The sequence below is a fragment of the Zea mays genome, chromosome 10, assembly GCF_902167145.1.
Source record: "Zea mays cultivar B73 chromosome 10, Zm-B73-REFERENCE-NAM-5.0, whole genome shotgun sequence".
NCBI classification, from domain to species: Eukaryota; Viridiplantae; Streptophyta; class Magnoliopsida; order Poales; family Poaceae; genus Zea; species Zea mays.
In genome coordinates, this window is record NC_050105.1 from 149,816,357 (window position 1) to 149,828,839 (window position 12,483).

General features: G+C 47.1%; 1 long non-coding RNA gene and 1 pseudogene across 1 annotated transcript; both read left to right on the top strand.

The window, feature by feature from the left end:
* Positions 1-8,064: 8,064 nt before the first annotated feature.
* Positions 8,065-8,349, top strand: LOC109943034 (uncharacterized). The gene is made up of 2 exons (XR_002265638.1): positions 8,065-8,134; positions 8,212-8,349. It is a non-coding gene; the product is annotated as an uncharacterized lncRNA (long non-coding RNA).
* A 57-nt stretch (positions 8,350-8,406) lies between these two features.
* Positions 8,407-10,498, top strand: LOC103642964 (cytochrome P450 89A2-like; annotated as a pseudogene).
* Positions 10,499-12,483: the final 1,985 nt, after the last annotated feature.

Here is a 12,483-nt window from a genome sequence, read left to right on the forward strand (position 1 = left end):
TGAATCTAGTGAGGATGAGATTGATTACTCTAGTTTATTCAAGGGACTGGATAGAACTAAGATAGCTAAGATTAATGAGTTGATTGATGCCTTAAATGAAAAGGATAGAATCTTAGAGAAACAAGAAGACCTGTTATATGAAGAACATGATAAATTTGTTAGTGCACAAAATTCACTTGCTCTAGAAGTTAAAAGAAATGGAATACTTTCTTGTGAACTTTCTACTTGTAATGAAACCATTTCTTCTTTAAAAGGTGAAATTAATGTTTTAACTGCTAAACTAGAAGTAGCAAGTAACTCGTGTGTTGAAAATATTACAATTTGCACTAGGTGTAAGGATTTTGATGTTAATGCTTGTAGTGAACACTTAGTTTCAATTTCAAAACTAAATGATGAAGTGGCTAGTCTTAATGCTCAACTTAAGACTAGCAAGAGTGAAGTTGATAAAATAAAATTTGCAAGGGATGCCTACACAGTGGGTAGACACCCCTCAATTAAGGATGGGCTTGGCTTCAAGAGAGAGGCCAAGAACTTAACAAGCCATAAAGCTCCCATCTTCGTCAAGGAGAAAGGGAAGGCCCCTATGGCTAGTAGTGCTAAAAGGAACCATGCTTTCTTGTACTATGATAGGAGACATGCTAGAAATGCTTATAATGATTTTGATTCACATGCTTATGATTCTTATGCTATGACTGCTTCTAGTTCTCATGTTGTGCATATGCCTAAGAAAAATTTTGCTCATGTTCCTAGAAAAGTTGTGAACAAACCTTCTACCATTTATTATGCTTGCAATGCTTCCTTTGCTATTTGTAGAAAGGGTAAGAAGGTAATTGCTAGGAAATTAGGGGCAAAATGCAAGGGTGACAAAACTTGCATTTGGGTCCCTAAGGAAATTTGTACTAACCTTGTAGGACCCAACAAGAGTTGGGTACCTAAGTCCCAAGCCTAAATTTGCCTTGCAGGTTTATGCATCCGGGGGATCAAGCTGGATTATCGACAGCGGATGCACAAACCATATGACGGGGGAGAAGAAGATGTTCACTTCCTACGTCAAAAATAAGGATTCCCAGGATTCAATTATTTTCGGTGATGGGAATCAAGGCAAGGTAAAAGGGTTAGGTAAAAATGCAATTTCTAATGAGCATTCTATCTCTAATGTATTTTTAGTAGAGAGTCTTGGATATAACTTGCTATCTGTTAGTCAATTATGTCATATGGGGTATAACTGTCTATTTACAAATGTAGATGTGTCTATCTTTAGAAGAAGCGATGGTTCATTAGCTTTTAAGGGTGTATTAGACGGCAAACTTTATTTAGTTGATTTTGCAAAAGAAGAGGCCGGTCTAGATGCATGCTTAATAGCTAAGACTAGCATGGGCTGGCTGTGGCATCGCCGCTTAGCACATGTGGGGATGAAGAATCTTCACAAGCTTCTAAAGGGAGAACACGTGATAGGTTTGACTAACGTGCATTTTGAAAAAGATAGACCTTGTGCAGCTTGTCAAGCAGGTAAACAAGTGGGAGGAGCGCATCACGGCAAGAACGTGATGACCACTTCAAGACCCCTGGAGCTGCTGCATATGGACCTCTTCGGACCTGTCGCCTATCTGAGCATAGGAGGGAGTAAGTATGGTTTAGTTATTGTTGATGACTTTTCCCGCTTCACTTGGGTGTTCTTTTTGCAGGATAAGTCTGAAACCCAAGGGACCCTCAAGCGCTTCCTCAGGAGAGCTCAAAATGAGTTTGAGCTCAAGGTGAAGAAGATAAGGAGCGACAACGGGTCCGAATTCAAGAACCTTCAAGTGGAGGAATTCCTTGAGGAGGAAGGGATCAAGCACGAGTTCTCCGCTCCCTACACACCACAGCAAAATGGTGTGGTAGAGAGGAAGAACAGGACGCTAATCGATATGGCGAGGACAATGCTTGGAGAATTCAAGACCCCCGAGTGTTTCTGGTCGGAAGCCGTGAACACGGCTTGCCACGCCATCAACAGGGTCTACCTTCATCGCCTCCTCAAGAAGACTTCGTATGAGCTACTAACCGGTAACAAACCCAATGTATCTTACTTTCGTGTATTTGGGAGCAAGTGCTACATTCTAGTGAAGAAGGGTAGAAATTCTAAGTTTTCTCCCAAAGCTGTAGAAGGGTTTTTGTTAGGTTATGACTCAAATACAAAGGCGTATAGAGTCTTCAACAAATCATCGGGTTTGGTTGAAGTCTCTAGCGACGTTGTATTTGATGAGACTAATGGCTCTCCAAGAGAGCAAGTTGTTGATTGTGATGATGTAGATGAAGAAGATGTTCCGACGGCCGCTATACGAACCATGGCGATTGGAGAAGTGCGGCCACAGGAACAAGATGAACGAGATCAACCTTCTTCCTCAACTATGGTGCATCCCCCAACCGAAGGTGACGTACAGGTACCTCTAGTGGAGGCGATTGATCAAGGGGGAGCACAAGGTGATCAAGTGATGGAGGAAGAAGCGCAACCGGCACCTCCAACCCAAGTTCGAGCGATGATTCAAAGGGATCATCCCGTCGACCAAATTCTGGGTGACATTAGCAAGGGAGTAACTACTCGATCTCGATTAGTTAATTTTTGTGAGCATTACTCCTTTGTCTCTTCTATTGAGCCTTTCAGGGTAGAGGAGGCCTTGCTAGATCCGGACTGGGTATTGGCCATGCAGGAGGAACTCAACAACTTCAAGCGCAATGAAGTTTGGACACTGGTGCCTCGTCCAAAGCAAAATGTTGTGGGAACCAAGTGGGTGTTCCGCAACAAACAGGACGAGCACAGGGTGGTGACGAGGAACAAGGCTCGACTTGTGGCAAAAGGTTATGCCCAAGTCGCGGGTTTGGACTTTGAGGAGACTTTCGCTCCTGTGGCTAGGCTAGAGTCAATTCGTATCTTGCTAGCATATGCCGCTCACCATTCTTTCAGGTTGTACCAAATGGATGTGAAGAGCGCTTTCCTCAACGGGCCAATCAAGGAGGAGGTGTACGTGGAGCAACCCCCTGGCTTTGAGGATGAACGGTACCCCGACCATGTGTGTAAGCTCTCTAAGGCGCTCTATGGACTTAAGCAAGCTCCAAGAGCATGGTATGAATGCCTTAGAGACTTTTTAATTGCTAATGCTTTCAAGGTTGGGAAAGCCGATCCAACTCTTTTTACAAAGACATGTGATGGTGATTTGTTTGTGTGCCAAATTTATGTCGATGACATAATATTTGGTTCTACTAACCAAAAGTCTTGTGAAGAGTTTAGCAGGGTGATGACGCAGAAATTCGAGATGTCGATGATGGGAGAGTTGAACTACTTCCTTGGGTTCCAAGTGAAGCAACTCAAGGACGGCACCTTCATCTCCCAAACGAAGTACACGCAAGATCTGCTAAAGCGGTTTGGGATGAAGGACGCCAAGCCCGCCAAGACTCCGATGGGGACCGACGGACACACCGACCTCAACAAAGGAGGTAAGTCAGTTGATCAAAAAACATACCGGTCAATGATAGGTTCTTTGCTTTACTTATGTGCTAGTAGACCGGATATTATGCTTAGCGTATGCATGTGTGCTAGATTTCAATCCGATCCTAAGGAGTGTCACTTAGTGGCGGTGAAGCGAATTCTTAGATATTTGGTTGCTACGCCTTGCTTCGGGCTCTGGTATCCAAAGGGGTCTACCTTTGACTTAGTTGGATACTCAGACTCCGACTATGCCGGATGTAAGGTCGATAGGAAGAGTACATCGGGGACGTGCCAATTCTTAGGAAGGTCCCTGGTGTCATGGAACTCTAAGAAACAAACCTCCGTTGCCCTATCCACCGCTGAGGCCGAGTACGTTGCCGCAGGTCAGTGTTGCGCGCAACTACTTTGGATGAGGCAAACCCTCCGGGACTTTGGCTACAATCTGAGCAAAGTCCCACTCCTATGTGACAATGAGAGTGCTATCCGCATGGCGGAGAATCCTGTTGAGCACAGCCGCACAAAGCACATAGACATCCGGCATCACTTTTTGAGGGACCACCAGCAAAAGGGAGATATCGAAGTGTTTCATGTTAGCACCGAGAACCAGCTAGCCGATATCTTCACTAAGCCTCTAGATGAGAAGACCTTTTGCAGGTTGCGTAGTGAGCTAAATGTCATAGATTCGCGGAACCTGGATTGAATTGTGGCATACATGTACTTATGCTTTTGATCATGTTCCTTTTTGCATTTTGTTGCTTTATTATGGTGCTCAAGTTGTAAAAACACTCCCTGGACCTCACAAGTCCGTTGCACAGTGATGCACATGTTTAGGGGGAGATGTGTTACAACTTGACCCTTTGAGACTAACCATGTGCTTGAGTTTGATGTTTTAGTCACGAAGGAGGATTGAAAGGGAAAAGGTGGACTTGGACCATGAAAGACTTCCACTGCACTCCGATGAGAGGGTAACTTATTCCAAGTTCATCTCATGACATCTTATTGCCATTTGCTCTTAATTGAAGACTTTGGTGAGGCAATGGGGTTAAAAGGCCAAGATTAATCCCGTTTTGGTGCTTGATGCCAAAGGGGGAGAAAATAAAGGCCAAAGTGATAAATGGATCAGCTACCACTTGAGAGATTTTGAAAATAGTAGAATAGAGTTTTTGTTGTGTCAAAAGCTTTTATTGTCTTTTATTGTCTCTATTGTCAAAAGTAGTAGAATAGAGTTTTTGTTGTGTCAAAAGCTTTTATTGTCTTTTATTGTCTCTATTGTCAAAAGTTGGCTTCTTGTGGGGAGAAGTGTTGATTATGGGAAATAGGGGGAGTTTTTGAAATCTTTGATCAATCTCTTTTGGAATGACTCTCTTTATGCCTCAACATGTGTGTTTGACTTAGAAATAGAGATTTGAGTTTGATTTGCAAAAACAAACCAAGTGGTGGCAAAGGATGATCCATATATGCCAAAATTGAATCAAAACCAATTTGAGTTTTTATTTGAAGTGATTTTGCACTTGTTCTAGTTGCTTTATGTTGTGTTGGCATAAATCACCAAAAAGGGGGAGATTGAAAGGGAAATGTGCCCTTGGGCCATTTCTAAGTATTTTGGTGATTGAGTGTCAACACAAGTGCTTAAATGTAAATCAATGCCCATGGATGAACAAAGTGCAAATCTTCAACAAAGGTATGTTTCTAAGTCTTAGTACATTGGTTTTGTGTACTAATATATTTGTCTAAGTGTTAGAAACAGAAAGAAGAAGAGAAGAGAAGACTTGGCTGTGTGCAGCCAAGGGGCTGTTTCGGTCTGGGACACCGGACTGTCCGGTGGTGCACCGGACAGTGTCCGGTGGTGCACCGGACAGTGTCCGGTGCGCCAGGCTATCTCGGCCGAAGAGGCCGCTCTCGGGAATTTGCTGACGGCGTACGGCTAAAATTCACCGGACTGTCCGGTGTGCACCGGACTGTCCGGTGAGCCAACGGTCGGCCAGGACCAACGGTCGGCCGCGCGATCAGCGCAGGACACGTGGCCGAGCCAACGGTCGGAAGGGGGCACCGGACTGTCCGGTGTGCACCGGACATGTCCGGTGCGCCAACGGCTCCCGCATCTGCAACGGTCGGCTTCGCCATTTAAGGAAAGGAATCGGGCACCGGACACTGTCCGGTGTGCACCGGACTGTCCGGTGCGCCCGACGACAGAAGGCAAAGATGGCCTTCCAGATTTGTTCTCAACGGCTCCTAGCTGCCTTGGGGCTATAAAAAGGACCCCTAGGCGCATGGAGGAGTACACCAAGCAACTCTTGAGCATACTTGATCATCCACACTCAGTCTTTGCGCATCCGTTTGTGATTCTAAGTGATTCGAGCTCTGTTCTTGTGAGAAACTGTGAGATAGTCTTTGAGCTCGATTCTTGGCCGTGTGTGTGCTCGTTTCGCTGTGGATTTGTGTGTGTTGCTTCCCTCCCTTACTCCGTGCTTCTTTGTGAATCTTAATTGTAAGGGCGAGAGACTCCAATCTGTGGAGATTCCTCGCGAGTGGGATAAAGATAAGCAAGGCAAAAACACCGTGGTATTCAAGTGGGTCTTTGGACCGCTTGAGAGGGGTTGATTGCAACCCTCGTCCGTTGGGACGCCACAACGTGGAAGTAGGCAAGTTTTGTACTTGGCCGAACCACGGGATAAATCTCTGTGTCTTCTCTGTGATTGTCATATTGTGCAAGATCTCCTCCTTAGCCACTTGGCAATTATTGTGCTAACCCATAACAAGTTTTTGTGGCTATAAGTTAAGTTTTTACAGGATCACCTATTCACCCCCCCTCTAGGTGCTCTCACCCCTGCCTCCCGCGGATCCTGCGCGCGCACGGCTAACTACCCCTCCGAGGATCTAGCCGTCCGGCAAACAACCGCCGCCACGGATCCCCTACCTCCCTATCGCTACCTCCCGCGGACCGCGCCTGCCTCGCCCCCACCCAGCCGCAATTCCCGCCCACCTCCCGCGGGTCGCGCACGCCTTGCCCGCCCGGCCTCCCGCCACGATTCCCCGCCGCGATTGCCGCTCCCTACGCGCACGGTTGCCGCTCGCACACCGTCATGCCGCTCCCTGCGCGCGCACGGCTAACTACCCCCGCCGAGGATGCAGCCGCCCGGCAAACAACCGCCGCCGAGGATCCCCTACCTCCCGCGGACGGCCACCGGCTCGCAGCACAATGCTGGTGTGAGGGCGGATGTGGTCAGGCTTGGGAGCGGAGAAGGAGCCGACTATTGGTCCGTGTCCGTGCGTGAGCTCGGCGTATGGTCGGTGGCGCTCGGTGGTGTTCATAGTGCGCCACCGCCATGGGCTGCGTCGCGTCCAAGAACGCCGTCTCGGTGACGCCGGCGGCCGACTCGTTCGGCGGGCTCAGGGACCGGAGCCAGCCGCGCGCCCAGGGGTCTGTTGCCCCGTTGCCGGTGTCGTGCCTTCCCTGTGCAGCTCGTCGTCCGCGGCGAGGAGGCTAGAGAAGGTCAAGGACGAAGCCGAGGAGGCAGGGAAGGCCGTCGTCGCCGTGGCGGCCGCGTCCTGGAGCTTCCGGCTGCGAAGCCTGCGGAAGAGCCTCGAGGGCGAGCAGGTGGCTGCCGGGTGGCCGCCGTGGCTCAGCGCCGTAGCCGGGGAGGCCATCCAGGGGTGGATCCCACTCAAGGACGACTCTTTCGAGAAGCTAGAGAAGGTACTGTGGAGCTTTCGGCTGAGGTTTCCTAGGCCACTCATTTCAGTTGGGTTCTGTGATTGATTCAATTCAATTCAATAGCTCGCGAGTCATTTTCCATGGCAAAATTTTGCTTGCGTGTGGAATTTAGAAGGATGATGGTTGTTGAGACTGTAATTTGATCTAACTGCTTGGTATCTTTCCGGAGCAAGAAGCCTATCTTTGGTCTGTCTCAGATATGTGATCCCAACTGCTGCCGAATCGTACTGCAAAAAGCGCAGGTTTTGGAGCAGTTGAAATGATGAACACTTTTTTTGTTTTCCATGTGTATTAGCACTTGTCGGTGTTTAATTTATTTAAATTAGATGATAGTGGATTTGAGAGCCGGCGGTTGTCGTTCCGAAAGCAGGAAACAACAGGGTTATTAGTAGTAATCAAGCCTGTGTGTACGAGTTGATCCGTCCAATTGGTTGTGCTGAGGTGATCAAGTTCGTCTTGTTCGTTGAGGTGGAGTATTTTTATGCTAATGATGATGACTACCAGGATATGTACTTTGTTGCTTGCGGACTTTTTTGTTTCAATTATTGGTTTTTACCATGCGTATGAAAAGGAGGACAATTTTGTATTACTATTCGATGACCTTGTTCATCTGACAAGTGCTGTAATGGCTTGTAGAAAAACAAGATGCTTATCGGTTTTTACTACGTATCTGTTTCCGATGAAATCATAATCTTGACTGGTTGATATTTAGCTTATGTTCGATTCAACTGCTGATTGTCCTCAGCACATTGAGCATGTTATTGTTTCTTCATGTAAATTGATTTCCATACACCAAACTGTTTTGAGTAGCATACATGAGCACTTGTCGCTCAAATGTAGTAGTATGAACTAATCGTATCTGTATTATTTACTTTTTCTTGTGAACATGCGGCAGGTCCAGACTACCTCTAGAGCTACCAGATCCCTAAGTACTCTGACAAGGGCCGTTAGACGAGGTTAGCTTGATGCTTTGGCATGTTAGTCTGTAAAAGAATCTTCGCTGCGGCTACTAATACTGTCAAACCTTATGCAGGTGGAGAGAGCACTGGAATAGATGCCAATGGAAATTCCTATGATCTGAGCACAAAGTTGCTCCATTTGGCCTGGCACCCATCTGAAAATCTAATTGCTTGTGCTGCAGCCAATAGCTTGTACATGTACTACGCATAAACAAGCGAAACGAACAGAGCGACAGTTTTTTTTGTTGGTTGCTCCCCACAAGTGTAAGATGAACAAGCACAAGCTCCGCAAGTTCGAGAACCAAACACTTCCATCCAAGTATGATCTGATGTGCAAGCAAAGGATCTGAGAGACATGGAACCAAGTTCATACAGCTCGGTACTCAATAAATAGAATCGACTTCTAAACCAACACGGCTTGTGAACCATATACAGGCTTTCTCCCTTCACTGATCCAGTTCTTCTCTAAGCTGGATGGTTTTGCATTAGCTTGCAGGTCATCAATGAATGCTGAAAGTATCTGATAAACAGAAGTCCGAAGAACATCTGCCATGATATAAACTTTCTTGTGCAGGCCACTTTTTTGTGTGCTTGCAATTGCAATTCCATTGCCTTTTCGTCATGTGGAGAGGTTAGTCCACCTAATGTTTTCAGGTCCCAGTGAGTGCACAGGCTGTGGGTTTGTTTTTCTTTCCTAAACATTATAACACATTTGTAATCTTTTCCTATAATATTATAACATATTTGTACATGAGTTATCGTGATGTTTTATCTTTCCGTTGCAACGCACGGGCATCTACCTAGTATTAATAGAGTTCAGAAAACGATGTTACGTTAGAGCAGCACCAAAACTCGTCTCTCTCAGTGCGCTCTCTGTTCTCTGTTCCAGTGAGTTCTGAGAGCCGTGAGATCCTGTCGATCTCTGTTTCATCACGGCCGTCCCAATTGTGGGCCCGCTCCTCTGGCTCGTGCGAGGGCGCAAGCGCAAGCGCAACCGCCTCGAGCCGGCCATCCGGGACCAGGAGCTACACCGCCGGCACGGCCCGGTCCTCGCGCTGCGCTTCCTTTCGCCTCGCCCCGCCGTCTTCGTATCCGGTCGGGCCACCACCCACCACGTGCTCGTCCAGCGCGGGCCCGCGCTCGCCAGCCGGCCGCCGGCCATCGCGCCCTTCCGCGTGCTCAACAACGACCAGAGCACCGTCAGCTCCGCGCCATACAGCTCGCTCTGGCGCTCGCTGCGGCGGAACCTCACCTCCGGCGCCCTTCCGCTGGTCCCGCTGTTCGTCGCCGTGTTCTCGCTGCTCTCTCACATGTGCTTCGGCCGGAGGTCGCACGGCCGCCGCGTCGGGGAGATCGAGGCCGTGCAGAGGGAGCTCTTCGCGTCGTATATCGGCTTCCAGGTGTTCGCCTTCTGCCCGTCGGTCACCAAGCTGGTGTTAAGGTGCTCTCCATCCGGCGGACGCAGGAGGACTGGAGGAGCTGTTTCTGACACTGATCAGAGCAAGAAGAGATTGTCGTGGCAGCAGCATGCCCAGTAGCAGTAGTAGTAGTTACAGTGGCGACGAACACGAGAACCTGTCGTACTGCTACGTCGACACGCTGCTCGCCCACCGGCTGCCCAAGGAGGAAGGCGAGCGAGCGCTCACGGACGCCGAGGTGGTGAGCCTCTGCACGGAGTTCCTCACCGCGAGCGTCGACACGACGGTGACCGCGCTCCAGTGGATCATGGCGAACCTAGTGAGGCAGCCGGAGGTGCAGTCCAAGCTCCTGGAGGAAATCAACACGGTGGTCACGGCCACCGACGAGGGTGGCGTCGCCGAGGAGGACCTGAAGCGCATGCCGTATCTGAAGGCGGTGGTCCTGGAAGGGCTTCGCCGCCACCCGCCGGCACACTTCCTCTTGTCTCACGCGGCGGTGGAGGAGACGTCGCTGGACAGGCACCGCGTGCCGGCCTCCACGTCGGTGAACTTCTCGGTGGCCGACGTATCGATGGACGAGACCTTATGGGACCGCCCGGACGAGTTCAGGCCGGAGAGGTTCGTGAACGACGGGCAAGGCGTCAGCGTGGACCTCACGGGGAGCCGTGAGATCAAGATGATGCCGTTCGGCGTCGGCAGGAGGATCTGCCCAGGCCTGGGCCTTGCGCTGCTGGCTGCTGCACCTCTAGTACTTCGTGGCAAACCTGGTGCTCGAGTTCGAGTGGGGGGCGGTGGCCGGTGTCGGCGTCGATCTAGCCGAGAGGCCGGAGTTCACCGTGACCACATGGAGCGCCCGTTGCGCGCGCGGGTAGAGCGCCGAGGGCGAGCGAAACGCGCTGCCGTTTCGATTTGCACTGAAAGTAGTTTGACGACTGCTAAATAGTAGCTTACTGCGTGGCATCAAGCAGGATATACACTTTCATGCAGCCTTGAGTGTCATACTCAGGTATTCAAACAAGCCCTATAAAGTTGGAACCTCGCAACAGTTAGGAAAAGGTTTGGAGTCAAATACATCAACTTTTCTCAAACGGCACGCTGCAGAATTTATCAAAAATTTCTAACAATTGTTCCTCTGCCCCAATGTAGAAACATTTTTCTTGTGGGAGAGGGGGCCACAAAGATGGACTTGACTTTTCTCGATCAATGTACACCCTTCTAATGGATATTCTCCCCTTAAATCTCAAGGATATTCTCCCCTTAATCTCAATAGATTGTTTTGGAAGCTAAAACTCCATCCCAAAATTAAAATTTTCTTATGGTACTTAGCGAAGAACGTTATTCTTACTAAAGACAACCTAGCCAAACGCAGGTGGAAAGGTAGAATGAATTGCAACTTTTGTGATCAAAATGATAATATTCAACACATTTTCTTGGATTTTTACTTTGCTATAAATATTCGGATAATCATTAACTTTGCTCTACATATAGAGAGATATACTAGTATTAATCATCTAATTAGATATTGGTACCCTAACAAGGGGGCCACACATAGAAAAAGACTTCTAATTTAGGTGGCGGCAATGTTTCGGACTATTTGGCTTTTGTCGTATGATGTGGTCTTCTCTAGTGAACCAATATCATCAATTTTGCAGGTTCTTTTCAGGGGAGCATATTGGTTCAGGTTCTGGAGATTATTGCAGAAAGAAGATCACCACGAAGTTTTTGCGGTGTGTCGACTTTTAGAGGTGGTGGTCAGATCTTTGCAAGCCATGGATGAAGGTCCAATACTAGACTAGAGGGTGTTTGATTCGTTCTATCTAATGTTCTCTTTGTCATGTCTTATGGTTATTGTTTAGTTAATTTTCGATCTATAATAGTTGTATGCAGAAGACTGCAAAAGACTGAAATAATTTTTGTTTCATAATAAAAAGGCACGCTATATTACTTGGGTAACTTTCAAACCAACAAAACAAGGTCTTCGAACTTAGTCGGGCATCTAAATTGGTGTGATGTGTCATTTGGACCACTTGACACTTAAAACTAGCAAAAAAAAGTTACTGGAACTGGTCAACCATCCAAACTCGAGTTTGGTTATAGAATGTTGACGTCTTGTGCCACATTCAGATACCTATTGAACAGTAACACCAAGTTCGAAGACCTAAATGACACAGTATACTAAGTTTGATGACTTAAGTGACTCCAAATGATACAACATATATAGTTCAAGGACTTAAGTGCTTCTTAATTAGAGAAACATTTTTTTCGTTTGCTCCCTGGGTGAAACAACCCCTTCTCCATGTACAAAATGTCGATCTCCTCCACAGAAAACCAATATGTATCGGCAAAAATATACCCCTCTAACACTTCATTAACAACGACAACCGAGCTGGACAACCCATCAACCGCAATCAAACCCAAAAAAATACCCAAAGACTACTTGAAAACTAAAATCTTCTTAAGATTCGTGCCATTTTTAGAGTGAGAAATTTAAGTAGTTAGGATTTGAATAAGACATTTCTCTGTCTCTACTATCACTATATCAAAAATATAAACTTCCTACGGCTTCGTAACTTCCTATAGCTTTTATAACAGAGAGTCTCACGTGGCATATGCTTTGTTTCCAAACATGTATTCAAAATTGTGGTAATCTAAAACTACGGTATTAAAAACTGAAACTATGTCATACCATCTGTATACTGTGGTATTTGAAATACTGTAGTTTTTAAAAATCGTGTTCCCAAACACCAATAAAAGTCTGTTTAGTTATACCAGAATGAAGGACGAAACTTTTCAAGGTGATTTATTATTATTATTATATAAATTATACACCAATTCCGGGTGGAATCGTTATAGGTTGTTCATTTCTGATAAACCGGACAAGCCCTAAGACGGTATACCCGTTTATATACTTAGTTTATAAAAATCGGA